The 18514-nt window shown below is 37.5% G+C and overlaps 1 protein-coding gene across 11 annotated transcripts in view; it reads left to right on the top strand.

Annotated features, from left to right (window-relative positions):
• ULK4 (unc-51 like kinase 4) overlaps positions 1-18514 on the top strand; it is a 255213-nt gene that overhangs the window by 162541 nt on the left and 74158 nt on the right. The gene's annotated exons all lie outside the window — the stretch shown is intronic.

Consider the following 18514-nt stretch of genomic DNA (forward strand, 5'->3'; position numbering starts at 1 on the left):
GTTTTCCTTCTTTTATGGTAGAAGTTATGATGTGATCAAAGTGGAGCTATCTGGTCTGAGTTTATATCCTGGATTATAATAGTTCTTACTGACGGAGATGAAACTTTCTCATCTGTGAATTCTATTTCCATTAGCATTTATTAAATTACAAAGCATATAATTTATTCTCTTATGTAATATCCAGAGGTCTACCAATAGGCCTGTAAAGATATATTGATTTGTATATCTCCCTGGTCTTTTCTGTATTCCCTTCCCGTTCGCTTTTTAGGACTCAACCCAGGAGACAGTGATGTTGGTCAATGCCTGAGGAGGGTACCTGTGTAATGATCCCACGGGATCAGTCAGTGCACAGGAACAACTCCTGCTATAGCACTTGCTTATAGTTGGGTGATGTAGGATGAAACAGTGCCAAGGTTTTGGAAGCAGGGAAAGGGAGTCACCACTGACAAGGATAGTGACTTATTACCATGGAGATAGGCAGGGTTATAGGATGTAAATCTGTAGGAAATGGGGTATTGTTAGTTCTACTGGTCGTGAAACAACCAGCTATATATTACTTTCATATTGAAAGAGTTAACATTTGTTGACTATAAAATGAACTCCACGTTCTAGATGCTAGTATCATCAGCTCTTAAGCAAGTGTTTTACGAGTACAGTAGATGATCATCTCTATAGTCATTAGGACAATCTACTAAAAAGACATATTGTCTGTATTAGACGTGTGTGTGACAAGCATTGACATAATGACAAATTTAGGCATAAGATGAACCCCAAAGCGAGATTTGGTGAGTGGTGTTAGTGTGCAAGAATGCTTAATTACATGGAAAGTGTTGACTAGTAAATGGCCAAGTGTATCACAGTACTTAACGTAGTAAAAAGGTACTCTAGTACAACTCATAGATATAGAAAAATCTTTATTTTGCCTTCAATTCAGTCTTTTTGTCACCTTTGTTTCTTTTCTTGTGTTTCTGGGTTTGTTTGTTTGGCAGGTAGTTTGCACAAATTAAAAATAGAAAATGTTAAATCATCTTAATAGTCTGTAGTTAGTAGTGCTTTCAACCTTTGAGTCCTGTTTGTCCCTGGGTCTATTCAAAGGTAAGGAAATTCTTCATTCTAACAGTTGCATCATGTGCGTTCCACTTATAAGAAAAGTCTGGACATATAGTATATTAGAGTGTAGAGAAATGTGTTTCAAATGCTTTTAGCTGTTTCATCAGGATCCTCATTCTGATAAACTGAATAAAGCAGGTTGTTAGAAAATAAATCTCGTAGGCTGCAATGGATAACTTCTGATAGTCTGTCTGCAGTTTTTATTCCTGTTAATACCTAAAATCTATTACATTTATATAAGCAACTATTTTCAGAATGTATAAAAAGTAATTCCAAGTAATTCTGTCTTTAGGAAAGGTTTCCACCGTAATTCAAAGCTGATCTAGTGAATTGTTTGCAGCCCAGTATTACCTACTTTGTTTATATTTGTAGCTTTTTTGAAATCTCATTATACTCCCTAAATGGTTTATAAATTTTTTTTTTATTATGATCTTAGAAGGAGATAAGATATATATATATATATATAATGTTCAATCCAGTCATGTTGAATTGAATGACCTTTTCCAGACTCTACTGCTGTGATCCTGTGTTTGACTACTCTCCTGAAGTAGCCACCACTAGCAGTGTAAGCAGAGATGTTTGGCTGGATGTTTAAAAACGGCTTTCATTACATGATACAGCAAATCCTAAACTTTATTCCTTATGGGTTAATGCTGTTGAATCTCTGGAACTAAAGTGAAAGTGAAATGATGGGGTTTAACACTTAGAACAATAAAACTAGTCTTCAAGTTCTTCCTTAAAAAGGAAACACCTATTAGTAGTACATGGTACTTCAAACACTTTGTGTAAAAACTAAATTTCCTAAGGAAGGACCTTTATTGGAACTGTAGAATGTCAGCTCCAGCAGTTGTTATATCCAATATCATATTAAGAAAGCATGGTAGGTTCTTAAAGCAGGGACAATTATAAAAAAAGAAAGACATCTGGAATAAACTTTGTAGTCAGATCATCATAACACATTTGCACTTCATGAAAGAAAGATCAGCCTTCATGGCTGAGGTATCCTTATTCATCTTGTGGTCCACTGCTTTGACTTTTAGTCGAGTGTCAAGAGATTAATTAGATTTCAAATGTCTTTGTATGTCGTATTGTTAAAGTCTGTTAAATATTGCGTATCCAAAAAGTGGCACTCAGGAGACCAACATCCAACTTTAACCTTTTTCTTAAAAAAAAAAAAAAAAAAAAAAAAGGCTTATCAGTCTTTTACATACACAGGTCTTTAATATAATGATAGGTGAATGACAATGAATTATGAGCTCTCTAGATAGACCCCATAGGTTTCTAACTTACCTAAATCTTTGGAGAATATTCTTCTACCTTTCACTTCCTCACAGATAATTGCACTTCAGCTTCAGTCTCCAAAAGACATTTGATTATGCTGCCCATAGCACACTTTTTAAGAACAGCTTTTAGCTTCCTAGCCAGCTCGCTCTCACCTGCTAAATTGTCAGTGTTCATGAAATTAGACAGTAGATCACACTAAGTTGGCAACTCAGATCTTCCTCCCTGCCGCACCTGCCTATGCAGTAGTCTGAACTACTGTACAGCGCTGAGGCGGCGTTGGTGTGACATTGCATGGGTCTTTGATTTTAGGAATACAAGTGAGTTGTTGGAGTAGCTGGCTTCAAAGTTTCAGGACTTTCTTTTAGGATGGAAGAAGCTAAGACAGCTATCAAGAAGAGGACCATGGATTAGTCATGCAGAAGTCTACTTGCAAGGGAAAGGCAGTAGTTATCCTATAAAATACATTACTTAAACTAATATGCCCTCAAAAAACCCCAATAAAACAAACAAAAAGGACAGACTTAGCCTGTGAGGAAATCAGACACACATTCAGGCTGGTTCTGAAGCCATTTGCTCATTCCTTAGTAGCTCCTATTTATTCCTGGGAGGCAGGAGTTTTCTGCGAGGCTTTTACAGGATACAATATAGGAATATTTGTTCAGTGACTGAAGGTAGAAAATGTGTTTTTTCATGGCTGTACCTTATACCTGCTTATTGTATGTCACTCTAAGCAAATATAAAGCTTAGTTCACGTGCAACATAGTGTGATTCTGGATGGAAAGATTAGCAGGGAGAAAAAGTTAGGGAAATCAATATAAGTAGGAACCTAAAAACAACTTTTCAGTATTTAATAAATGTTAAGAAACAAAATGCTCTCTGTTAAATAAATGTAAAGTAGGAAATTATTTTAAAATACAGAAAATTAATGCAGACAGACTTGTATCACCCTGTCTGAGGAGCTGCAGATGCTGCTTCTGTATCGTTTGGATGTGACAGGGAAAGTCTCTCGGTTAGGAGGTGTACATCTTACAGCCTCTGCCATGCAGGATGTAAGCCTTTCACAGCTCCCTGCCGGTACTGTAGCAGTTAGTTCAGCTCCTGAGCTCAGAGAAGTCTCTATGAACATCTAAAGATAGTAGTTGTGTGTCACTATGTTCATTTGAGTTACAGCTTATATGAGAAGTCAGTGGTGGTTGAGCCTGAAGAAGTCTCTTCTGTGATGTTATGAAGTTCAGAATGTTTTTTAACAGTATTAAGACATGTTTTTCTGACCCAAAATGCCAGTCGCTCAGGTGGAAGTGTATAACATCACATGGGTAAACTTAGAAGTCTGGTATCATAAAAGATAAGTGGTAATCATGTCAAAATAGCATTGTAGCAGTGAAGTCTTTGAGGAAAAAATAACCTGTGTCGTCCTGTGATATTCAACAATACAGCCATCTGAAAAGGATGAAAATAGAAACGGTAATTGCTGTGAGAAACAGTTATGCCATTCAAGTAGAACCAAGCCTGTTGTTGTTGAGAGCTGTACCCATAAGGCGCAAAATGTCACAGCATGCTTGCTAAGACTTCAAAGGATAAAATAAGTTAATAAAGGCTCAACAGGTTGTTACATCTTGTCTCGCTAGTGCTGTACTGCAAAAGAGGACTGGCCTTTTCTGTGGCTGGAGTAGGCTTCCTGATGCTATCCCTGTGGCCAGTCAAGCAGAGCATCTTGCAGCATAGCTGCCTGATTAAACTGCCTAAGATATCTCATTTTAACACCTATTTGATGGAAGAGAAAGGAGTAATAACAAGAAATGTTAAAAATCTTTTCATTCCATGATATTTTAGTCTGAGAGGTCCTATGCAGAAATCTGATTATATAACTGGTTGGCTTAGTTTAATGGTGCGATGTTAGTTCAATATAGCAATTTCAAAACTTAGACTGTCTTTGTTTATAATATGCCAACCATAAAAGACATTTTTTATGCCTATCCAATCTCCAGACAAAACTAAGATGGTTTTGGCTGAGCAATTACACCAACTGATGTTTGGAAGCAGAAAACTCATTTGAAAAATAAAATTTTTATGTTAAAATGGAAGACATTGATTTTGTATTCTAAGGATGTGGGTGTCTGAAGGTTTCCTGATGACAAACTCAGGACTGGGAAAAAAGGAAGAAATATGCAAAGCCTCATGCTCCTTTTCACCTGCTTATCCATAAAAATCACAGAATCACAGAATGGTTTGGGTTGAAAGGGACCTTAAAGATCATCTAGTTCCACCATCCCTGCCATGGGCAGGGACACCTCCCACTAGACCAGGCTGCTCAAAGCCCCATCCAGCCTGGTCTTGAACACTTCCAGGGATGGGGCATCCACAACTTCCCTGGGCAACCTGTTCCAGTGCCTCACTTAGCCTTACAGTATTTTTTCCTGATATCCAATCTAAATCTCCCCTCTTTCAATTTGAGGTCGTTACCCCATGCACTATCATTACATTCCCTGATAAAGAGCCCCTCCCCATCCTTCCTGTAGGCCCCCTTCAGGTACTGGAAGGCTGTTATAAGGTCTCCCTGGAGCCTTCTCTTCTCCAGGCTGAACAACCCCAACTCTCTCAGCTTGTCCTCATAGCGTAGGTGCTCCAGCCCTCTGATCGTCTTTGTGGTTTTTCCTCCCCTCTGGTGATTGTTGTCTTTGCATTCATTCTAGGTGCTTCTTTTCCTATGATCTAATTTAAGCGTTATCGTTAGACATTACGCTAGTATTCCCCTGAAGTGCAGCCCAAATCATATAGTAGGACTAGTGGATTTGTTCAGTTTGAGAGAAAAGGAATAACTAGGTAAAGTGTAGCTATCATATTAGCTACAAGTTAACTATTGATGACACAAACTATTTAAGTTGTTACAGATAAAAGATTAAAATCTAATTATGATAATGTTCCTGTGTAGCTTGTCAGATTTAATTAGTAAGCTAAACAATGATATTAAGGTATGAAATTAAAAATCTAACCATATATTTGGAAAGAGACCCAGTTTGAAAACAGATACTATGCCATAGGTTGTAGAGCTTTTATAAATTCTCTACTGTAGCTGTTAGAACAGTCTCAGTATGAAAGCGATGCATCACTGCCAATTTGAGGGAAGTGTGAAGTTGCAAAGGTATGAAGTACTATACACAAAATTAAACGACATCAATCATTACTCTGTCATAGGAGTAATGGTCTTCTTCAGATGTACTTATTTGATTCTACTGAAAGGAGTTCATTTTGTCAATTGCTAAAAAAAGCACCAGTTTTGGCAGGACCAGATCTACGTAATGGAGAGATAAATGAAATCAGAGGGGTTTTGCTGGTTTAAAGAATGGTTTGGGGTTTTTGTTTTGCTTTAGATGTTTTCAATAGTTGTCATGGCGCCCTGGCACACAGATATTTTCCTCTTCTATGTTATTTTCAGGAAAATTGTGGACTGAACAAATGTGTTCATCTCACAAAATAATCTGTTTAAACTGTTTATGGACAATTAAACTTTAAAATAACTTTCTCTTTAAAGCAGAAAGGATATTATATCATAATGAAGAAACTGAAGTTACTTACATTTTTAAAGCCTTTTGAAAGTCCCAATTGTACACAAATACAAAGTAGTAGTCTATATTACTTGAGTATTTACATTTCCTAGCGATGTATCTGCACATAGTCAGTTTTTGCAAGTCAGCTGTTGGGGGAACCTGATTGATACGCAGTTGAAACCTCCATCCGAGGGACAGTGGTTATTTAAGCGGCTCACCTGATGATACCATTTGATTTTTTTTAAAAAAGGTACATTTTATAAGTGTGGTACAAACTCGTATATCTGCCCTTTCAAAAAATATATTATTTTGTCTCATTTTAGCTTAAGCTTTTTTCTAATTGGACCACCCACCTTTGGAAAAGATAAGGAAAAAAAGGGTGGAAATTTCTTGTTCACCTGCATCCATTTAGTTTCAACTTGTCTTATCTTTCCTGAGGGTCATTCTTTCTTTGCTTATCATATTGCAGGTTGCTGACTCAAAAATCTCTCACCCCTATTCCTGGGAGACTTGGCAAAAATCTAGTAAAGTCGTTTTTAATGGATTTATTCACACTTTTAAAAGATCGTATTTCCTAGCTAACATGCCCAGATTATGACATACAGCTTTTTAGCCAACGATACAGCCATGAAATATGACTTATTTCCCTGGATGACAACAAAACTACTCCTACTATGTGTTATATAAAGATTGAAAAAACAGTAAAATTATCCATGATGGCTCAACAGTCTTTCCAATACATGCTGAATAAACTAGCTGTGTCCTTTTCAAACAAAGACGGATATTGTATGTTTTGATCCCACCACCCCACCTAGAATGACATGAAGTGGGGGGGTTTGCCATTATTTATCTTACAAGAAAAACTGCACTTGAACTGTTACTTACTATGCATTTTCTTCATAAATTACATTGAATGTTGTTGAGTTCAGAGAACATGTAGTTCAAACGGCAACACAAGAAAATTAATTTAGCAGCAGTATTTTGTCTATACTGTAAGGAAAAGTCATAAGCAAGGTAAGGAAAATGCAGATACAATACCCAAAGAAACAGATTATCAAGGTGGGCTTAGGAGGAAGAACAGAAGATATGGAAAGAACAGCATTGCTGACAAGATTCTGTCTGCCCAGGCTATGGATCACGCAGTCACTCAGCCTGAGCCGGTGCATTACTGGGTCAGCCTGAATAGAGATACTCAGTCTGGACTGATTGCAAGAACACCTATCTTCATGAAAGACGTGCATAAGGTCATGCTTGTAACCAGTAGCAGCAACACATTCAGAAGGCAGTAAATGACCACTCTTCACAATAACTTCCTAATTCAGTTCTATCAAGCTGGCCAGTGTTGGTGATGCCCAGTCTCCCAGGCTGAGTTGTAGCCCACTATCCCAGTTCAGTGCAGTATTCCTATTCTAGGAGGTCAAGTTGTGCAAAATGTTTGACCTCTACTTGCCATGAAATTGCTTCTTTTGTAAACTTAATTGTAAGCATCTCACATTTCTGGTGTCTACTTCTTGCAGCTTCTCTTCAATTCTTGCATAATTTGTTGACAGTCTGGTTTTGCAGATCTTAATTCCTCTGGTCTTCCCGTCAGAGCTGCTTTTACTTGGTGTAGATCCAGACACTCTAGATCCAGACTTCACTTTTTGTAGCCTACTTCTGAAGTCCCTCTCCCTTGAAGCACAATCTTCATTAAGCCTAGTCAGTTCTCTCTTTCTAAAAACGTTAATGAACAAAAGCAAAGGACAAGCCTAGTTCAAAGAGAGCAGAACAAAAATTTTGAGCAGATCTCAGCTATTTACAGGTAGCAACTGCACGTTGGTTCTACCTGGAAAAGTGTGTGCTTCTGTACTGAAGCTCATTGGGCATCCTTAAAGCTGTTTGACATACTAGCTTTTTCTCTGAACCAGAAAAAGTGTTTCTTCACATAAATAGAGGGAAGCTTTATCTGATATGTCCTGATGCCACCATTCTGTAGCATATCTATTGCAATCCTGAATCCTAGATGGAAGCAGTGACCTTCACTGAGTCTATTGCAGGGCATATTATTTTAGAAAATGCTGGGGATATTGCTTCATTGTTTCAAGCTACTGTTAAATTTTATCATCCTTGATGTTTGTCTCTTCACTTGAGATAACATGGAGGAGGAACAAAGGAACAGGAGCCTTTTGTTGCAAGTTCCCCCTTTCTCCCTACCCCTGTTGTGTATCTTATCAAACAAAAAGATTGAACTTAATTTCTTTGCCTGAATTTGTTTTCTAGAATCAGTGGTCTGGGCATAAGCAGGCTGAAGGAGAAATGTAGGTGCATAATGGCAGTGCCCAAGGCACATAAGAAGTAATACATGAAGCACACCCTGGGACAGGATGGTGGAGGGCTCCTTGTGTTGGTAAAGTTACTGGGACTCTGTAGTACATTAATGCCTAACAAACACCTATGCCCAGCAGAGCAGACACAGTAGAGAAAAAGGAAAAGGTACTGTAGCAGTTTAACCCTGGCTGGCAACTAAGCACAACACGGCTGCTCACTCCCGCCTGCCCCGGTGGGATGAGGGGAGAATCTGAAGGGTAAAAGTGAGAAAGACACTTGTGGGTTAAGATAAAAGCAGTTTAATAATTTAAAAGAGATAATAATAAGAATTTTAAAAAAATTGTAAGGAAAAGAGGGAAAAAAACCCAAACAAACAAAGAGAGAGGAAAATAAAACCCAAGAAAGAAAGATGCAAATGAAAATAATTGCTTGCTGACCAATGCCCAGCCAGTCTGGGAGCAGCAGCCCCCGCTGCTAACCTCCCTTCCAGTTTTATTGCTGAACATGGTGTCATATGGTATGGAATATCCCTTTGTCCAGTTGGGGTTAGCTGTCCCAACTGTGTTCCCTCACAAATTTTTGTGCACCTCCAACCTACTTGCTGGTGGAGCAGTGTGAATAGAAAAGGCCTTGATGCAGTGTAAGCCCTGCTCAGGAATAATTAAAACATCAATGTGCTACCTACGCTATTTTCAGCACAAAAACATAGCCCATGCAAGCTACTATGAAGACATTTAACTCTATTCCAGCTGAAACTAGTACGGGTACTAAAGCAGGGCTTGCATACCAAGTCTTTTTGCTGTTCTTTTGCACGTCTTCACAAGGTACCTACTTAACAAAAAAATCCTGACTCTCTAAATCCTTCTTTTCTGTTCTGTGGTGGCCATCTCTCTCTCTGTAGTTGTATCAACGTTCTTGCTTTCTGTTTCAGCTCTCAAGAAATTAGTTGCCCTTGAGCAAAGCAAAATCCAGATTCTCGGTTAAAGCATCAGATCTGCAGCGGGGTCCAGTTCAGCTTGTTGTTGGGGAGGGTGGTATAGTTCACTGTTTTTGTTTCAAAACTGATAGATTTGGGCCAAGATAACATAGTGTAGACCAAGCTATTCCATGTGATCTCCTTGCAATGCTTACACAGAAGTTTCCCCAAGAGTCTGAGCCGGTCTGTTACCATATACACAGGCTGCACTACTCCCGGCATCGCATATCTGCAGAGAAAACGTACAGGCTGTTGTCAACCCGGTGTCAATAGACCCATGCTCCTATTGTTTGGGTCCTGCTAAGATAGGGGAGACAAGGTATGGAGCACAGTATTAAAACACACAAAGGCTTTTACAGTTCTTTCATAGCCAGGACTGGCCCTTGGTTAAACAAGCTGAGCTGTAGCACCACCTGTCTTAGCTCAGTGCAGTCATTCGAGTTGGGGTCAAGTAGCTGTGGTGGCAGAAAATGAAGGCTCTGTTGGTCTAGGTTGTACTAATAATGAGTATTAGGTTAAGACATTCCTGGTACAGCCTGAGGTGACAGTATGATCACAGTGCGATGGGTTCTAGCTCAAAGATCCTAGTATTAAGGTTGAAACTCATGAATAGGGCAAAGTAGAACAAGCACCTATGCAAACAAAACAAGACATATGCCTAAGCCGCTCTAATAAGAAGGATAATAACATCTGAGCTGAAAAGTCTGTGGTTAGATTTTAGAGATTTAATCAGATGTGGCGTTATTGGTAAGGTCAGATGATAGCAAATTAGAAAGAGAGTCTGCTGGTCAAAGTGATCCTAACGCTTACTCAGAAAACAGTTGACCTAGCAGAGTAGGTTTAAGGCTACAGAATTTAATCTGGTCATAGCTGCAAAACCACATTTACCATCATGTAACTTCCTGACCTCTGTTAAAAGCCCTTTGATTATGTAAGTGTAAATACACCGAGACCACCTTGGACAGTTGCAATTACTAGTTGTCAGCTTTCATTTCTGTTGTAAACTTAATTGATGAATAATGCAGGCTGCTACAGGAAACTGTGGCATAGTTTCAGTTTTGTTGTAATAAACAGCAGCAAATTCCGCTTAGTAGATATTCTAGCCTTTGCTTTTGTGCTTTGGTCTAGTTGTAACAATTGTAAAAGACTGTCACTTGAAAATCCAAGTATTTGTACTCTGTAAGTTTTCATCCTATGGAAGATTGATGTAAATAGACCAAGAGGAGTATGAATAAATATTTAATATCTTTTCTTATAGAGCATGGCTTTTCAATAGGGAAATGTATAGAGTTTTTACCCTTATTCTTTGCTGTGAATATATGTGGGAACAGTAGTCAACTGTGTTTTATTTCTGCAATTTAAAACTGTTTGAAAACTTCAGAGAATTTTCAGAAGCCAAGGTTCATTGGTCCTTATCACTCTTGGTCCAGGGACTCTTGAAGGCCTAGCTAGAGCAATTAGTGCTGGTAACGTCGTTCAAAGCTGTTGAACGCTGTCAATTTGTGACAACAGTTTAGGGCTGTTTCTGCATTCTGAGGCTGTTCATATCTGGTCTGTACAGGTTTTGTCAAAAAGGCAGCTCTCAGAGTTGGAATGTGGTCTCTCAAGGATTTTGGTAGAAGGGAAAGTTGATGCCAAAGCAGTAGCACAGTAAGATATTTGAAGTAGATAAACAGGGTTTAATTGCATGTGACAGGAAGTCTATTATTAAAATGGCAATCTCTTTAAAAGACTTTCTAGGTCTAAATGAAGCCTAGGCTATAAATTCCCCCTGTATTTTATCACATGGTAATTGTTGCAAGCTTGATCTTTCTGAGCAGTCAGAAGTCTTTATTGAATCTTTACTGACTCTGAATCTTGCTGAATGCAAAGAATTCCTAATGTAACAAAAATAACATATTTTAATCTCATGAAGAACTTTTAATCTAGTTTTTGCCATTGATTTGAGGACTTCATGCAGCCTTTACTTTTCTAAAAATCATACGCTATATATTAATACACAGCATGCAAGCAGAAGTTTTTCCATGTACCTCTGAAGAAACAACAGCTAATATCTCAGGCAAGTTTTAGAGGAGGTTTTAAAGATTGTTGCCTCTCAGAGAATAAGGTGTCCTGTTAGATATTCTTATTCCTTGTGCAGATCAGTAAAAGCTGCTGTTTGGAAAATCTCCTAAGTATCATCTAACTTCTGTCTGACAAAACCAAGAGGTTTTATTTTAGTTTACACCTTGTGAAGAATGAAATAGGGTGTATCAGGATCTAACTTGAAGTATAGCATGCAGTAGAATTACTATGTTTTATAAAATGGACTACCATCTCTAATGTATCTCTGACGCATGGGGAAAAACATCTAGCTGAGAAGCTACTATAACGTTTACTGAACAGCAATATTAGTCAATCTAGGCAATGTGGTTTTATCTTTTCTCTTTTAGCTTGCAAGTACTGCACAATCGACATATTTAAAGATTGTATCAATAAAAAATGCTTAAATCCATATGAACAGGATGCAAGTTAGCTGTTTAGTATATGCGCAGCTGGGGACAGAAATATTTGAAATGTATACCGCATGAAGTCACTGTTACCTCCATCCCGCCCCAGGTCTTCGAGCTAGAAAGGTCATTTAAGCATGTAAATCTCCTTCAAGCAAAATCAGACGGGTTAATGCAGGCTGCCCATTTGAACAGTTTAAAGCAGCCTTGCACGGCTTGTCAGGGGAGACTAGGGAGTACTCGCATCCTCTCTCACGTACGCACACTCACACACAATTGTCGGGGTAATAACCTCCAACAATTGATCGCTAGCAAACAGCTGGGAAGAACTAGTGTTTGCCATCAACAAAGCTGTTTACAAAATGAATGTCTGTCAGGCAGCATTGTACTGTACCGTATTGTCAGTTACCTCTTGGGATGATAGCACTCGATTTTACATGCCACAGGGGCCTTATGCTCCCCCACTAACAAAAAAGCAGCCTATTTGTGATGTACATAACATATACATCAGTAGCAAAACTGGCAGCAAATGTTATGACTCTGCTGGGTACTAAATTTCATCTCTGGACAGCAGAAGTTTAATTTGAATAAATAATTTAAAAAGACATGTTTCTTTTGTGTCCAGTACTACAAGCCACCTGATACGAGCCCTTAAAGTTTGTGTGTACAACTTCAGTGGATCCTACCTTTCTGTTATGTTTTTCACTTATCTTTGTAGTAAGTGTCCAGTTATTCTCAGATACTTAATGAACATAAGCAGATAGCATTTCCACAGACTGAGGTGCCAACAGCACAGTATCCAAAGAAATCAAATCTGACTGCTGAAATGAGACACTATTAATGTCTTATCAACACTGTGAATAGATCCCCTGAACACCATTACAGTCCATAGCTATGTGGTATTCACTCATAAATTTTGGATTATTTTTTTCTGATAGAACAAGGAAGCATTTGGATGTTCTTATAATTAGTTTTGGAAGAAAGTTACCTTCTGATCTTCCGTTCTGTCCTTGTTGAACAAGTTTGTGTTCATGTTCAGTAAGCTGTACTTTTAGGAATGAGGACCATCTCAGTAAATCTTGTCTAGAACAAAATCCCCTGCCTTAAAAACTTTGATGCTATATACCCACGTGTGCTGTGAACTTAGTTTCAAACACCTTGGATGTCTTTTCTGACTTGATTATAGTATGGTTGAGTTAATCTGACACAAAAACTTGAACTCAGTTTAAATTGTGTCACATAAACCTTAACAAGATTCTAAGATGGGAAACTCCATTTTTTTTTTTCTTATTTTTTCTTTTTTTTCTTTTGTCTTTTCATTTTCAAAAGCAACAGCAAATCAGGAGCTCCCAAGGGACCAGTGATTATACTTTCATAAATACTTCTTTTCTGTGTATGTCATTCTAACCACATCTTTTCATACAGAACAACCACAGTCTTGCATAGTTGGTATAATTTGTTATATTTTACTATTTTTGTGTTGACCAGTCAAGCATATTCAACAGTATGTGATTTTATTATTCCTTAATTGTTCAAGTTGCATTTTTACTATCTTTTATTACACACAGATAATTTTTTTTTTTTTTTTAATGAGAGAATCAACTTGGTTTTCTATCTTTTAGTTGGCTGTTCTAAACACCCGTTGGTCTTAACGACCTACAAGTTTGTTCCATAGATTAAATTTTAGAAGAAAGTAAATTTCTGTGTTGGCAAGATTCTTTTTGGCTCAGAGTTTGACGTGGTTCCCTGGGGAGTCATCCGTTCTGCCCTCTTTCTTCACAAGTGAAGGACGCCACCTATAAACTGCTTTCTAAGAATAACTGCTGAGCGTTGCCACTCCTAAATTGTGAAGTAGAGCTTTGTCGTGCTTTGACTGAGTCAAAGCAGAAAAATTTTGCCACTGAGAATGTCAGGTGTGTATTCCTCTCAGGCATCCACATTCAAGATAACATAGTACTTCCTAGTCTACTTTCAACCTAGATGTAGTAGAGGTAGTAACTGGCTTTTCTTTCTTGATTGTCATAATCCTTACCACATCCATTTTAATGCGTACGAGGGCAGGACTGCCTGCTCGGGCACTACTGGTGAGTGCCTTATCTGCCACGCGTGCAGGAAAAGCTGAGCCACAGACTCTTCCCACAAAGGGAAGCTCTGGAGAGCCTTCACCACTGCAGTGTAACGAACTCAAATGAGATTTTTGTTCCTCAAACTTAGTGATTCTTTATTCAGTCACAAAATGTCCAGTCATTGTCTCGGTACTAGGAATAAACTATAATATATGTGCAAAATTTTCTTCTTTAGATTTTGAAGATCAGAATAGAAAATAACTTTAAGGGCATCGGTCATGCAATTTATATGTTCAACGGCCCTATCGTTTTCTTTCCACTTCATCTGACATTCATAACTCATCAAATCTTGAAACCAATGGTGACCTAATTTTCTATCCTACTTTATTCTTCCCTCAGTAATATTATAGTACTAACACAAATAGTTCTTAAAACAGTAACAAATAATAAACAAAAATAACAATAAAAGAAATAAGCCTCTTCTAAAAATGCCGTTATCCTAAAGGTACCATTTGCTTTATGTTGCCCATTTGCAGTTGTTCAAAAGAGTAAACCTTGAGCATCAGGGCTGTGATGCAAAGAATGCAAATTAAATCCCAGGTTTATGTAGGTAAATAAGGTTTTGTGAGGCTTTTTTGCGACATGATGGATTATCTTAAGTGCTGGGATACTGAGGAGCTAACTCCTGTGCAAAAGAATCTCAGACTACAGTCCTGTGTTTCTTCTTAGCAGTATTTTCGAATTTTATCATTAACATTAAAAAGATTATGTAATATGTTTTCAAGTTAGTTTGCTGGTATCATTTCTAGTTCCCAATAGGGTACTATTTTGAGTCTTATTAAAAAAAAAAATAATCAAAAAATCCAAGCAGGTCCACTCTGTAAGTAAAAGAAGGAAGAGTCTAGTGAATATATATTCGGTAATAACCCTGGGGAGTCAGTCGTGTAGGTGTGATACAAATGGGAAAAACAGCTCTCCAGAGAGCAACGTGTAGAAAGGAACAAAGAGAAACCTTTTTGCCGGGCTGAGGGTTTTGCTTCTGGCTGCTTGGCTGCGCGGTGGCATTGTTTGGAGGGAGTGCACCTGCTCTAACATTTTCTTCAGCTGGAAGCAGGCAGGTTTGTTGAACGCTCTAATTGCTGGTAGGCATGAAAGGATTGCCTAGAAGATTGCTTCCTAGGCTGTCCTTTGATGTTTCATATGATTTGGAAGTGAAGATTTCTTTTCCTTTATCCATCTTGCTAATAGGTGAGAATAAAATATCTCCTCTTAGCTTTCATTCCAGAAGGTATCATGGCACATTCTGTCCGATTAGCTGTATCATGGGCCAAAAGACTCCTTTTATCTTTTGAAAAGATTTGTAAAACACAAGCATAGCCATCACAGTCCACATTCATAAAGCACTATCAGCAATGTGTTCAGTTCATTGCAGGGGTCTCTGGGCAGGAGGAACACTCTGCTGCGAACACTGGGTTTGTCAAATGATATAAAACTGTGGCTAGCGATTTTGGATGCAATCCTTTTAATATCTATTATGAATCTTGGACTGGAATTAGAACAGGTTCTTTGTTTAATTCCAGTTACGTTAATTTATAAACATGATAATTCTAATACAAAATCCAAGTTTTGCCTTATCTTTCTGCAAAATTTGAATAGCAGAGAGCTGCACTGAGGCTTGATGTTTTGAAGATCCTACTTTTACAAATAAATATAAGGCATGACTAATGCACTATGAAGTATTGTAGTAAATCTAAACTGTAACTACCTATAAATGGTATGATGTCATATTAATTGTTTGCTGAAATTTGCAAATTAATATAGTAATAAAAAAAATCTGTAAGTTGATAAGTTTTTTTTCCTTAACTCTTTTCATAAGAAATGCCCAGCTGAAAGAAATTATGATGAATTACGTTAACCCATGTAAACCAACACTAACACTTTTCTCTCGACTAAGTGGACTGTTACCAACATACTTGGAAGTAATAGAATACTTAAAAATATGTAGCTGTTCTCAGTAGGACAATCTTCCTCAATTTAATTGGGTTTAGCTCTCCTCTGTGATACAGAATTCAGATTCAGATCTACCACTTCCAAAGTTCGGGAGTGAATGGGGTGTACCTTTTGAATCAAAGCCTATTTTACTTTCTAATGAACGGTTGAGGATTACTGCACAAGAAACTTATGTCTGTTAAGTATGTCTCAGGAATATATTGTCTGAAGTTTTTAAAGATAAATATTGTTTTAGGCATTATTGGAAATGAAGAAGCGTATGGTTCTTGAATGACTTGTAAAATCTGGCAGAAAATCCTTCTGAAACTTTGACATCCATATGCAGTTTTTATATTATGATTTACTGAATTATGAATACAGTTTCCTTTTTTTCAGAATTGCATCCTCTTTTTTCAGACTATCTGTTGTGGGATTCAATTTTTGGAATGCTGAGACACCTCAGCCTTGAACTTTATAGCTACCTTTTGAGTAAAATGGTTACAGTAACAATGGCCAAGGCTGTTAAATTTCTATTGAATTTTGTCATGGTCACTGTAAATTATACCAGCTTCCCAACTTTCTCTTCTGAGGGCAAACAATGTGTATTTTGTCTTGTGGTGTAACCAAGGAGTATATTTACATGTCTACAATTGTGGCCTCCAGTTTTCATTTTGTTGTGACATAGCGAAGTATTTTAAAGAGCATGTCTGGAACTTTATTTACTTGGCGAGAGGTCAGTCTGTTTTATTTTTTTATCTGTGGAAGCAAGTGTTTATCAGGTTTCTGTATGAATCATGCAGTATGTTAGGGAACATTTTGCACCAGTGTTTTATTTTGGATGTCTTTATAATAAAGTTTTGATGTGTTAAATTTTCCAAAGGTATTTTAAGTCCAAGGAAAGCTTCCCCCCTAACCCCCAAATTTCCAAATTTAACTTGCATATCTTTGTAAATATAACTTTGAGTGGGCATGTATCTACATATACAAAACTCACTAATTCTGATGGTTTTGTTAACTAAGTAAATGTAAATATTCTGGTGTATTTCAGGTGTTTGGAGGCAGGGTTGCTAATATGCATACCCTTAGGATGTAAATACTTAAAGAGAATAAAATCTAGGTGATTATACTATTCATGTCTCGATGGGTGGGGAGAAGGCTGAGCATCTGGTTCACCTCCCCATTCGCTGAACAGCAGGAGTGAGGCAGTTGTGAGAGTCAGGCTGGTTCTCTTGTTGAAGAGAACAAGTGGTTCTCTTCAAAGGTGAAAGGGAAAGGAATGTATATCAGTCGTGGATCCTCTTGTTTCTTTCGCTAGTAGTCATTCCCTGCTTAGAGCTATAAATACAGAGGGGACTACAGACTAAAAAAATTCATGATGGTGACCCATACAATGCCTTCATTTGTAAGTGGCCTTCTCAGTGTTAATCTCCAAGTCACTGTCTTAAGGGTTATATGTAAGCCATCTAGAAATAATAGGGGTGACTCATTCACTTTGATGTGGCTGTGGGTTTTGTGGTCATATACAGGGAAAAACAGAGTGTACTTGGACATATCCCTACAGGCAATTTTGCAGACCTCTCTTTGATAGGGACCAACTCTTACTGGACTGCTTTCTTAGGTTTATTCTAATTTAGCCTGGTGAAAAAAGGCATAGAATAACCACAAGTTTTGTATTGGGTAGACATGCAATTATGTCTGGTTTTTTTCTTCTTGGTGGGTGTTGGTGACATCACTTAAATGTCGCTGCATGCTATCTCATTTTTGTATGAAATGTTCAGAACTGCAGCAGAAACTGTACTTTAAAAAAGAAGGAGGAAATTAAACGTATGAGATTAGACTGATATAATTTTGAGAATTTGGAAACAGGAAATTCAAAGCTTAGCCTGAGCTGTAGTCCATCAGTCAAACTGTTGTGGAAGAATAATGCTAGTAATCACAGAAAACACAAAGAGATGGGAGATCTAACAAGAGTACAAGTCTTGATAATTCTGACCCATAACTGTATTCTAAATGAATGTTTTTGTATTTAATTTCCTGAGGAAAGTATTAAGGATGTTGAATAGGGGAGGAAAATATTTCATGGAAGTTTAGTTAATTGATGGGGCAGCTTTCAAAGCAAAAATAGTCCAACACCCCACAGATTTGACTGCTCTCAAAAACTAAATGGTGTAATTACATATGGTATTCTACAGTGTCTCGCTTTAATCTTGTACTGCTGTTTATAAAAATATATGGAATTACTTTTTAAAGGAGAACTTGTAAAAGGAGTCTTTTTCAGAAAAATCAGCGAAATACTTAAGTCATTTTTTACAGTCATGGGAGCTAGAAGCTAATATACTATGATGTTACTAGATATGTACACCCAAGTCACAGTATGACTAATTGCCAGTTTAAAACAAGATAGTTTACAAACATAATAATGTTCTTGGTGAGGAGCAAAGTATCTTTCAATCCTTATGGAATTCTGAAAGAAAAAGGTTAAGATCAAATATAATGAACTGGGTCACTGTGTATTTGAAAGTAAGAAAGATTCTGAATTGAATCAGTGTTGTCTTGAAATGGAATATATTTTTTCTGATACATGAATTGATTTGTGGGTTAAGCAAGCTACAAGAGATGATGTTATTAAATTCCAAAGAAGCTGAAAAAAAGCTTCAAGAGAAGATGGTATTTTCAGGAAACTTTTGCTACCATCAGTCAATAGCATCTTAATAGCATTTATGGTATAGCATTCGGTATTTAATT

Source organism: Rissa tridactyla, chromosome 2 (genome assembly GCF_028500815.1).
Source record: "Rissa tridactyla isolate bRisTri1 chromosome 2, bRisTri1.patW.cur.20221130, whole genome shotgun sequence".
NCBI classification, from domain to species: domain Eukaryota; kingdom Metazoa; phylum Chordata; class Aves; order Charadriiformes; family Laridae; genus Rissa; species Rissa tridactyla.